The sequence below is a fragment of the Somniosus microcephalus genome, chromosome 2 (assembly GCF_052327205.1).
Source record: "Somniosus microcephalus isolate GS21.2 chromosome 2, FLI_Smic_1.0, whole genome shotgun sequence".
In the NCBI taxonomy this organism is placed as follows: Eukaryota; Metazoa; Chordata; class Chondrichthyes; order Squaliformes; family Somniosidae; genus Somniosus; species Somniosus microcephalus.
Window position 1 is genome coordinate 219,236,922 of NC_140988.1, and position 10,852 is coordinate 219,247,773.

Consider the following 10,852-nt stretch of genomic DNA (forward strand, 5'->3'; position numbering starts at 1 on the left):
TCTCTCTCCCCCCTCAGTCTCTCTCTCTCTCTCTATCTATCTCCCAGTCTCTCTCTCTCCTCCAGACTCTCCCTCCTCCAGTCAATTCAATTCAATTCAATTCAAATCGCTTTATTGGCATGACAAGGTACCTCTTATGTTGCCAAAGCATCGAAAAACATTCATGGTTGAACACATAAATATAGATCTATCCATACAGTGTATAAACAGATATATCCCTGAGTCTTATATTTAGTGGTTGTCGCTCTGTTTATGGCAAGCTGTAACATAGTGTGCCGCTAAGGTTACACAATTTCTTTCTTCCCCTAGTAGGTATGGGAGTTTTTGGTCGTCATTCAAATTTCTGAATTCCGGGCATATTTTTGTGAATTTTGGGTAGAAATTCTCCTTATGCCCTGATATTTTCTACAAGCTGTGAGGAAGTGCATCTCCGACTCCACCACTCCCTGACTGCAGTGAGAGCATATCCTGTCCTCTCTTGCTAGTCGGGTCTGCCTGTGTCTACCTTTTTCGATCGCCAGGCTATGTTCACTAAGTCTGTACATTGTCAAGGTTTTTCTCAGTTTGCTATCCTTTACCATGGTCAGGTAATCAGCCATGTTGTATTGTCTGTTTAGGGCCAAGTAGTAATTGAGTTTGTTTTGGGTTTTTGTTGTTTTCTGCCCAATATGACAGATATTTTTCCTTTTGCTTAGTGACGATTGTGTTGGTCGAATTCTTTGTGTTATGCTGTCACTGTCCTGGGGCTGGTTATTGTTAGTAGTGTTAGTAGTTACTTCACTGAGTCCCAGGACTAGTTGACTGAGGGTATTCTTCTTTATGGTCCTCTCTTGGCATTTCAGGGCTTCGTAGTGATAGCAGTGGGGGTTGCTCATTTTTAGGTGTTTCCAAAATTTGGTGGCTCTTTTTTGGATAGTGATTATTAATGGATATTGGCCTAGTTCTGCCCTGCATGCATTGTTTACGGTTTTCCTTTGAGTCCGGAGGATACTTTTACAGAATTCTGCATGTAGGATCTCAATTGGGTGTTTGTCCCATTTTGCAAATTCTTGTTGTGTTAGCGGTCCCCACACCTCACTGCCATAGAGTGCAATTGGTTCAATTACTGATTTAAAAATTTTGAGCCAAATGCTAATTGGGATTTCTATTTGGATTGATTTTTTAATGGCATAGAAAGCCCTTCTTGCTTTCTCTTTCAGTTCTTTCACAGCCAGATTAAAATTTCCTGTAGAACTGATTTTTAAGCCCAAGTATGTGTAGTTAGTGGTTTGTTCAATTTTGGTTGTTCCCAGTGTGAAATTTATTTTGGGTCCCTGATGTCTGGATCTTTGCTGGAAAACAAGGACTTTGGCTTTTTGGGAATTTATTGTCAGGGCCCAGGACTGGCAGAACGACTCCAGCAGATCCAGGTTCTGCTGTAGACCCACCTTAGTTTCTCTCTCTCAGTCTCACTCTCTCTCCGTCTCGCTCTCTCCTCCAGTCTCTCCCTCCTCCAGTCTCTCTCTCCCAGTCCCTCTCTCCCTCCCCCAGTCTCCCAGTCTCTCTCCCTTCCCCCAGTCTCTCTCTCCCCCAGTCTCTCTCTCTCTCTCTCCCGTCTCTCTCCCCCAGTCTCTCTCTCTCTCCCCCCATCCTCTCTCTCTCTCCCCGGTCTCTCTCCTCTCTCTCCCCCAGTCTCTCCCTCTCTCTCCCCAGTCTCTCTCCTCTCTCTCCCCCAGTCTCTCTACTCTCTGTCACTCTCTCCCGTCTCTCTCTCTCCCCCAGACTCTCTTTCTCCCCTGAGTCACTCTCTCTCTCCCCCCTCAGTCTCTCTCTCTATCTCCCCAGTCTCTCTCTCTCTCTCTCCCCGTCTCTCTCTCTCACCCCTCAGTCGCTCTCTCTCTCCCCCCAGTTTCTCTCTCTCCCTCCCAGTCTCTCTCTCTCCCCCCAAGTCTCTCTCTCTTCCCCCCCGTCTCTCTCTCCCCCCAGTCTCTCTCTCTCCCCCCAGTCTCTCTCTCTCTCCTCCAGTCTCTCTCTCCCCCAGTCTCTCTGTCCCCCCAGTCTCTCTCTCTCTCTCTCCCCCACTCTCTCCCTCTCCCCCAGTCTCTCTCTCTCTCTCCCCCACTCTCTCCCTCTCCCCCCAGTCTCTCTCTCTCTTTCCACCACTCTCTCCCTCTCCCTCCACTCTCTCCCTCTCTCCCCAAGTCTCTCTCTCTCTCTCCCCATCTCTCTCTCTCCCTCAGTCGCTCTCTCTCTCCCCCAGTCTCTCTCTCCCAGTCCTCTCTCTCTCTCTCCCAGTCTCTCTCTCTCTCCCTCCCCCAGTCTCTCTCTCTCTCTCCCCCCAGCCTCTCTCTCTCCCCCAGTCTCTCTCTCATCCCCCAATCTCTCTCTCTCCCCCAGTCTCTCTCTCTCCCCCAGTTCTCTCTCTCTCTCTCCCCCAGTCTCTCTCTCCCACAGTCTCTCTCGCTATCCCCTCCAGTCTCTCTCTCACCCAGTATCTCTCTCCCCGTCTCTCTCTCTCTCTCCCCCACTCTCTCCCTTCCCCCCAGTCTCTCTCTCTCTCTCCCCAACTCTCTCCCTCTCCCTCCACTCTCTCCCTCTCCCCCCCAAGCCTCTTTCTCTCTCTCTCCCCATCTCTCTCTCTCCCCCTCAGTCCTCTCTCTCTCTCCCCCCCCCACCCACCCCCCCCCGGTCTCTCTCTCCCCCCCCAGTCTCTCTCTCGCTCTCTCTCTCTCTCTCTCTCTCTCTCTATCTCCCTGGTCTCTCTCTCTCTCCCCCAGTCTCTCTCTCCCTTCCCCTATTTCTCTCTCTCTTTCTCTCTCCCCAGTCTCTCTCTCAGTTCAGTTCAGTTCAGTTCAAATGCTTTATTGGCATGAAAGTTTACAGAGAACCATATTGCCAAAGCTTACATAGCAAAAAGGTACAGTTTTCCAACATTCTGTAGGTGTCAATCGATTTGACATTTGTTGGGTACATACAATATTACTTTTAAACAATATTAATTTTAAACAGTCTTTGTACTTCATTTGGTACGTTCAATATTAATTTTAAACAGTCTTAATTTTAAACAGTCCTCAGGTTGTGACATGTTGTTACATATTTGGCTCCTAGGTATGGTCTGTCTCCTTCTCCTAGGACTAATCTCAATTTTGACAGGTCATCCAATTCCTTGAAATCTGGGGTTGTTTGGCTTAGCTTGTTGAATAATATGTTTCTTGATGTGTTGAATTTTTCGCATTTTAGGAGGAAATGCATCTCTCTCTCTCCCCGTCTCTCTCCCCAGCCTCTCTCTCTCTCTCCCCCAATCTCTCTCTCTCTCTCTATCTCCCCATTCTCTCTCTCTCTCCCCCAGTCTCTCTACATTATCTCTCTCTCCCCCCATCTCTCTCTCTCTCCCCCAGGCTCTCTCTCTCCCGCTCAGTCGCTCTCTCTCTCCCCCCCTCAGTCTCTCTCTCTCTATCTCCCCAGTCTCGCTCTCTCCCCCCTCAGTCTCTCTCTTTCTCCCCCTGGTCTCTCTCTCTCTCCCCTAGTCTCTCTCTCCCCAGTCTCTCTCCTCTCTCTCCCCTCCAGTCTCTCTACTCTCTCTCTCTCCCCCTGTCTCTCTCTCTCTACCCCAGTCACTCTCTAGCCCCCTCAGTCGCTCTCTCTCTCCTCCCTCAGTCTCTCTCTCTATCTCCCCAGTCTCTCTCTCTCTCTCTCCCCGTCCCTCTCTCTCTCCCCCCAGTCTCTCTACTGTTTCTCTCTCCCCGTCTCTCTCTCTCTCCCCCCAGTCTCTCTCTCTCCTTCCCTCTCCTTCCCTCTCTGTCTCTCTCTCCTTCCCCTCTCTCTGTCTCTATCTCCTTCCCTGTCTCTCTCCCTCTCCTTCCCTCTCTCTCTCTCCTTCCCCCTCTCTCTCTCTCTTCTCCCCCCAGTCTCTCTCTCTCTCTTGCATCACAGGGGGCGTTTAATTTCATGTGTGGGCGGGCCTAATCCTGCAGCCTCCCAAAACGTCGCCGCCATTTAAAAAATACCGACAGCGACACCACCAGCACAACAAACCCCCCACAATGCGGCTCCGGCACAGTATCCCGCTCCCGGCCCACCGGAGCGGGAGGTGAGTTGGGGTCACTCGGGCCGGGCCTCACAACTGCTCGGCCCGAGACACAGAGCGGGGGAGCGGCAGCGGTCGGCCGTAAAACCGCGCGGACCCTGTAAACTGCCGTTTTACAAAAAAGCCTTGGCAACGCCGGGCCCCCCCCAGCAAGTATATAATTGCTCTTCTGTCTGTCTGTCTATCCTCTATACACTCAAAAGTTATAGAGCGTACCTACACATGTGTTACATCAAAAGAAAGCTTACAATTCCGGAACGGTCATAAGCGTATTTACTTTTCGGTGAGACAAAAATTGTGCCGACGGTATCCAAAAAACGTTCAAAATTCCGCTCATTATCCCCTCATTAGCATTGAGTGACATGAAGGTTGACCAATCGTACAGTCGAGTGACCTGACGGTCGACCAATCGCTGCATCACGGGGGTGAGTTCATTGCGTGTGCACAGACCGAAAGTCCGGGGGGAGAGAGCAGGTGAGCAGCGGCGTCTCTCTCTCCCCCCCCATCGCAGCGAAAGGCGTTCATCTGCCGCCCCGGTCAACCGGTTCCAAAGGCCCGGAAGAGAACAGATGAGCGGCGGCGTCGCTCTCTCACCCCCACCGCAGTGAAAGGCGTTCGTCTGCCACCCGGCCAATTGGTTCCAAAGGTCCGCCGTGCTCACGATGAGCAACCCCGGGCTTGCTTCGGAGCGATGGGCACCCCGGCCTCCCGATGTCAGACTGACTCCGCTCTGGTACCGGAAAGGAGGGAGAGACAGGGGGAGGGAGGGAGAAGAGAGGGGGAGGGAGAGGAGAGGGGGAGGGGTACGGAGAGGAGAGGAGGGGGGAGGGAGAGAGGAGAGGAGAGGGGGAGGGGGAGGGATAGGAGAGGAGAGGGGGAGGTAGGGGGGAGGGAGGGAGAGGGAGAGGGGGGAGAGGGAGAGGGGGGAAGGGGGGATGGAGAGAGGGGGAGGGAGGGAGGGGGAGAGAGCGGGGAGGGAGGGAGAGAGAGAGCGAGGAGGGGGGAGGGGGTGAAGAGCGAGGAGGGGTAGGGGTGAAGAGGGAGGAGGAAGGGGGGAAGAGGGAGGAGGAGGAGGGGGAAGAGGGAGGATGAGGGGGAAGAGGGAGGAGGAGGGGGGAAGAGGGAGGAGAGGGAGGGGGAGAAAAAAAAGGGTAAAAAACAGAGCAGGCTCGAAGGGCCGAATGTCCTACTGCCTCTCCTATCTTCTATGTCAGAGGGATTCCAAGAAACGCCGTTAACACAGCTTGCATTTATCTAGCACCTCAACTTCTAAATTTCCCCCCCTCCCCCCTTTTCCTCCCCCCACCCCCCTTTCTTCCCCCCCTTTCCCCCAACCCTTTTTCCCCCCACCCCCCTTATCCCCCACCCCCCCTTCCCCACCCACCCCCCTTCTCCCCCAACCCCCTTTCCCCCCCCACCCCCTCCTTTCCCACCCACACCCCCCTTTCCCCCCCCACCACCCCTTTCCCCCCCCACACCTCCTTTTCCCCCCAAAAAATACACTTCCCCCCCAAAACCCCTTTCCCCCACCCCTTTCTCTCTCTCCTTCCCTCTCTGTCTCTCTCTCCTTCCCTCTCTCTCTGTCTCTCCTTCCGTCTCTCTCTCCTTCCCTTTCTCTCTCTCTCTCCTTCCCTCTCTCTCTCTCCTTCCCTCCGTCTCTCTCTCTCTCTTTCCCTCTCTCTCTCCTTCCCTCTCTCTCTCCCTCTCTCTCTCTCTCCTCCTTCCCTCTCCCTCTCTCTCTCCTTCCCTCTCCCTCACTCTCCTTCCACCCTCTCTCCTTCCATCTCTCTCTCCTTCCCTCACGCTCTCCTTCTCTCTCTCTCTCTCTCCTTCCTTCCCTCTCTGTCTCTCCTTCTCTCTCCTTCCCTCTCTCTCTCCTGCTCTCTCCTTCCCTCTCTCTCCTCCTTCTCTCTCCTTCCCTCTCTCTCTCTGTCTCTCTCTCCTTCCCTCTCTGCTTCCCTCTCTCTCCCTCACACACTCCCAGTCTCTCTCTCCCCCAGACTCTCTCTCTCCCCCAATCTCTCTCTCTCCCCCAGTCTCTCTCTCTCCCCCCAGTCTCTCTCTGCCCCCAGTCTCTTTCTCTTCTCCCCCCAATCTCTCTCTCTTTCTCTCTTCCCCCCCACTCACTCTCTCTCTTCCCCCCACTCGCTCTCTCTCTTCCCCCACTCGCTCTCTCTCTTCCCCCCACTCACTCTCTCTCTTCCCCCACTCGCTCTCTCTCTTACCCCCACCACTCGCTCTCTCTCTTACCCCCACTCGCTCTCTCTCTTCCCCCCTCCAGTCGCTCTCTCTCTCTCTTCCCCCCAGTCGCTATCTCTCTCTCTTCCCACCACTCACTCTCTCTCTTCCCCCCACTCACTCTCTCTTCCCCCCCACTCACTCTCTCTCTTACCCCCCACTCGCTCTCTCTCTTCCCCCCTCCAGTCGCTCTCTCTCTCTCTTCCCCCCCAGTCGCTATCTCTCTCTCTTCCCACCACTCACTCTCTCTCTTCCCCCCACTCACTCTCTCTCTTCCCTCCACTCGCTCTCTCTCTCCCCCCCACTCGCTCTCTCCTCTTCCCCCCCCCCACTCGCTCTCTCTCTTCCCCCCTCCAGTCGCTCTCTCACTCTCTTCCCCCCAGTCGCTCTCTCTCTCTCTTCCCCCACTCGCTCTCTCTCTTCCCCCCACTCGCTCTCTCTCTTCCCCCCCACTCGCTCTCTCTCTTCCCCCCTCCAGTCGCTCTCTCTCTCTCTTCCCCCCAGTCGCTCTCTCTCTCTCTTCCCCCCACTCGCTCTCTCTCTTCCCCCCACTCGCTCTCTCTCTTCCCCCCCACTCACTCTCTCTCTTCCCCCCACTCTCTCTCTCTCTTCCCCACAGTCGCTCTCTCTCACTCTTCCCCCCCAGTCGCTCTCTCTCTCTCTCTTCCCCCCAGTCCCTCTCTCTCTCTCTCTCCCTCTCCCTCTCTCTCCTTCCCTCTCTCTCTCTCTCCTCCTTCCCTCTCTCCATATCTCTCCTTCCCTCTCTCTCTCTCTCTCTCTCTCCTTCCCTCTCTCCCTCTCCTTCTCTCTCTCCCTCTCTCTCCTTCTCTCTCTTTCCCCCACTCTCTCCTTCTCTCTCCTTCCCTCTCTCTCTCTCACACTCCCAGTCTCTCTCTCTCTCACACTCCCAGTCTCTCTCTCTCTCTCCCCCAGTCTCTCTCAATTCAATTCACAATTCAAATCGCTTTATTGGCATGATAAGTTACATCTTATGTTGCCAAAGCATCAAAATACATTTATGGTTGAGCACATAAACGTAGTTCTATTCATACAGTGTATAAACAGGTATATCCCTGAGTGTATAAATATACATTTGCATTGTTTATATATATTCATTTCTTAGTTTATTGGTTGTCCCTCTGTTCATTGGCAAGCTGTAACATAGTGTGCCGCCAGTGTTACACAGCTTCTCTCCTCTCCCAGTAGGAATGGGAGTTTTTGGTTGTCATTCAGATTTCTGAATTCAGGGCATATTTGTGAGAATTTTTGGTAGAAATTCTCCCTGATGTCCTGATATTTTCCACAGGCTGTGAGGAAGTGCATCTCTGTCTCCACTACTCCCTGACTGCAGTGAGAGCATATCCTGTCTTCTCTTGGCAGCCTGGTCTGCCTGTGTCTGCCTTTTTTCGATCGCTCGGCTATGTTCGCTAAGTCTATACCTTGTCAAGGTTTCTTCTCAGTTTGTTATCCTTTACCATGGTCAGGTAATCAGCTATGTTGTATTGTCTGTTTAGGGCCAAGTAGCAATTGAGTTTGCTTTGGGTTTTTGTTGTTTCTGCCCAATATGTCAGATATTTTTCCTTTTGCTTAGCGACGATTGTGTTGGGTCGAATTCTTTGTGTTACCCTGTCACTGTCCTGGGGCTGGTTATTGTTCGTATTGTTAGTAGTTACTTCACTGAGTCCCAGGACTAGTTGACTGAGGGTATTCTTCTTTTTGGTCAGCTCTTGGCATTTCAGGGCGTCGTAGTGATAGCATTGGAGGTTGCTCAATTTGTAGGTGATTCCAAAATTTGGTGGCTCTTTTTTGGATAGTGATTATTAATGGATATTGGCCTAGTTCCGCCCTGCATGCATTGTTTACTGTTTTCCTTTGAGTCCGGAGGATACTTTTACAGAATTCTGCATGTAGGATCTCAATTGGGTGTTTGTCCCATTTTGCGAATTCTTGTTGAGTTAGCGGTCCCCATACTTCACTGCCATAGAGTGCAATTGGTTCAATTACTGATTTGAAAATTTTGAGCCAAATGCTAATTGGGATTTCTATTTGGATTGATTTTTTGATGGCATAGAAAGCCCTTCTTGCTTTCCCTCTTTCAGTTCATTCACAGCCAGTTTGAAGTTTCTCTCTCTCTTTCCTTCCCTTCCTCTCTCCTTCCTTTATCTTTCTCTGTCTCTCTCTCCTTCCCTCTCTCCTTCCCTCTCTCTCTCACTCTCCCAGTCTCTCTCTCTCTCTCTCTCCCCCAGTCTCTCTCTCTCTCTTTCTTTCTCTCCCCCCCCAGTCGCTCTCTCCCCCCCAGTCTCTGTCTTCTCCTTCCCTCTCTCTCTCTCTCCTTCCCTCTCTCTCTCTCTCCTTCCCTCATTCTGTCCCCTTCTCTCTCCTTCCCTCCATCTCTCCTCCTCTCTCCTTCCCTCTCTCCTCTCGTTCTCTCTCCTTCTCTCTCCTTCCCTCTCTTCCCCCCAGTCGCTCATTCTCTTTTTCTCCCCTGTCGCTCTCTCTCTCTTTTCCCACCAGTCGCTCTCTCTCTCTTTTCCCCCCAGTCGCTCTCTCTCTTTTCCGCCCAGTCGCTCTCTCTCACTCTTCCCTCCAGTCGCTCTCTCTCTCTCTTCCCCCCAGTCGCTCTCTCTCTCTCTTCCCCCCAGTCACCCTCTCTCTCTCTTCCCCCCAGTCGCTCTCTCTCTCTTTTCCCCCCAGTCGCTCTCTCTCTCTTTTCCCCCCAGTCGCTCTCTCTCTCTTTTCCCCCCAGTCGCTCTCTCCTCTTCCCCCCTTCTCCCCCCCCCCCCCCCGTCGCTCTCTCTCTCTTTTCCCCCTAGGTCGCTCTCTCTCTCTTTACCCCCCAGTCGCTCTCTCTCTCTCTTTTTCCCCCCAGTCACTCTCTCTCTCTCTTCCCCCCAGTCGCTCTCTCTCTCCCCCCAGTCACCCTCTCTCTCTCTTCCCCCCAGTCGCTCTCTCTCTCTCTTTCCCCCCCGTCACTCTCTCTCTCTCTTCCCCCCGTCGCTCTCTCTCTCTCTCTTCCCCCCAGGTCTCTCTCTTCCCCCCCGAGTCGCTCATTCTCTCTTCCTCCCAGTCGCTCTCTCTCTCTTTTCCCCCCAGTCGCTCTCTCTCTTCCCCCCAGTCGCTCTCTGTCGTGTATGTAACCGTTCCACCTTTAAGAGAACTATTTTAAGGGTTGCACTACTTTATCTTGGCTGCTGTATACTGTAATACCGGTGGTGACCACACCGGTATATAAGTGCTGTGTAATGATTTATTGGGCAGTTCCGCCCCTGGACCTTCAACCAGTAAAGTCCTGTTTAAGTTTACTCTTGTGGTCTGTGTAGTAATTCTCACTATAACACACAGACTTAACAGTGGCGGACGAGTACGATCTTACCCTGTGGCAGAGATACATCCAAAGCAGTTTAACGGGCGTCGAGAAGAGGCATCTGCCCTCGTCACTCTGCTGAGAAAAGACTCGGGTCTGCAGAGCAAAGGAAGAATTCTGACACGAAGCCTTCCATCAACAACAGGCAGTGATCATCCCTTCTATCACGGTGGTGGGTAAGCCGATCAGCGACGAGCAGCAAGTCAGCCACGTTGGCTGTGAAGTAGGGGAGGGAAAAACAGAGGATATAAGGGCGGAGAACTCGACCACGGCCGGGGAAAAGAGCCGGACAGAAAGTCGGGGCCAGAGGCGCTGAGACTGGGGCAGCGTAAGGCACGGGAGCCGCGGTGAATGAAAATGCAGCCGGTGTAAAAGACCGGGCTGCAAGCGGGCTGGGAGACGCAACAGCGTCGAGAGAGAGCTCGACCGCGACCGGTGAGAAAGGCTGGGCAGCTACCGAGGCCGCGAGGCGCAGCGACCGGGACAGCGTAAGGCGCGGGAGAAAATTTAAAAAAACCGCGGAGAACTCAGCCGCAGCCGGGGGAAAGGACCGGACTGCAAGAGGGGCTGGGAGGCACGATTTGAAAACCGCTGGGGAGGGCGAACGCAGCAATACGGCAATCGCCATTACAGCCAGTGGGGGAGAAAGGCAAACGCGGGAAGCCACCATTTTCGTAGGCGGGGGAAGAAGACAAGCGCGGGAAACCGCCATTTTGTAAAAAAAAAAAAAATTCTTTTTGTTTCTCAAGAAGATTGCGAGGATGCCTAAGCGTGGTAACATCAACGATTTCGATCCCGATGTTGAAGATTGGGCCACGTATGTAGAACGCATAAAGATTTATCGTAAGGCAAATAAAATATCAAATCAAGATAAAGCACTAACCTTACTAAACTCAATGGGTGCGAAGACATACGGGCTATTGAAGCATCTTCTATCGCCAGCTAAACCGACGGATCAGACTTTCGCTAATATTGTTGCTGTCCTGAGAAATCATTTGAACCCCACACCGCTGATGTTAGCGGAACGATTTAAATTTTATGCGCGAACGCAACGGGAAGAGGAAAGCAACGCGGAGTATTTAATTGAACTGCGTAAGCTAGCGAAATACTGTCAGTTTGGGGAAAGACTGACAGAGGTACTGAGAGACAAATTCGTGTGTGGATTGTCGAAAGAAGGAACACAA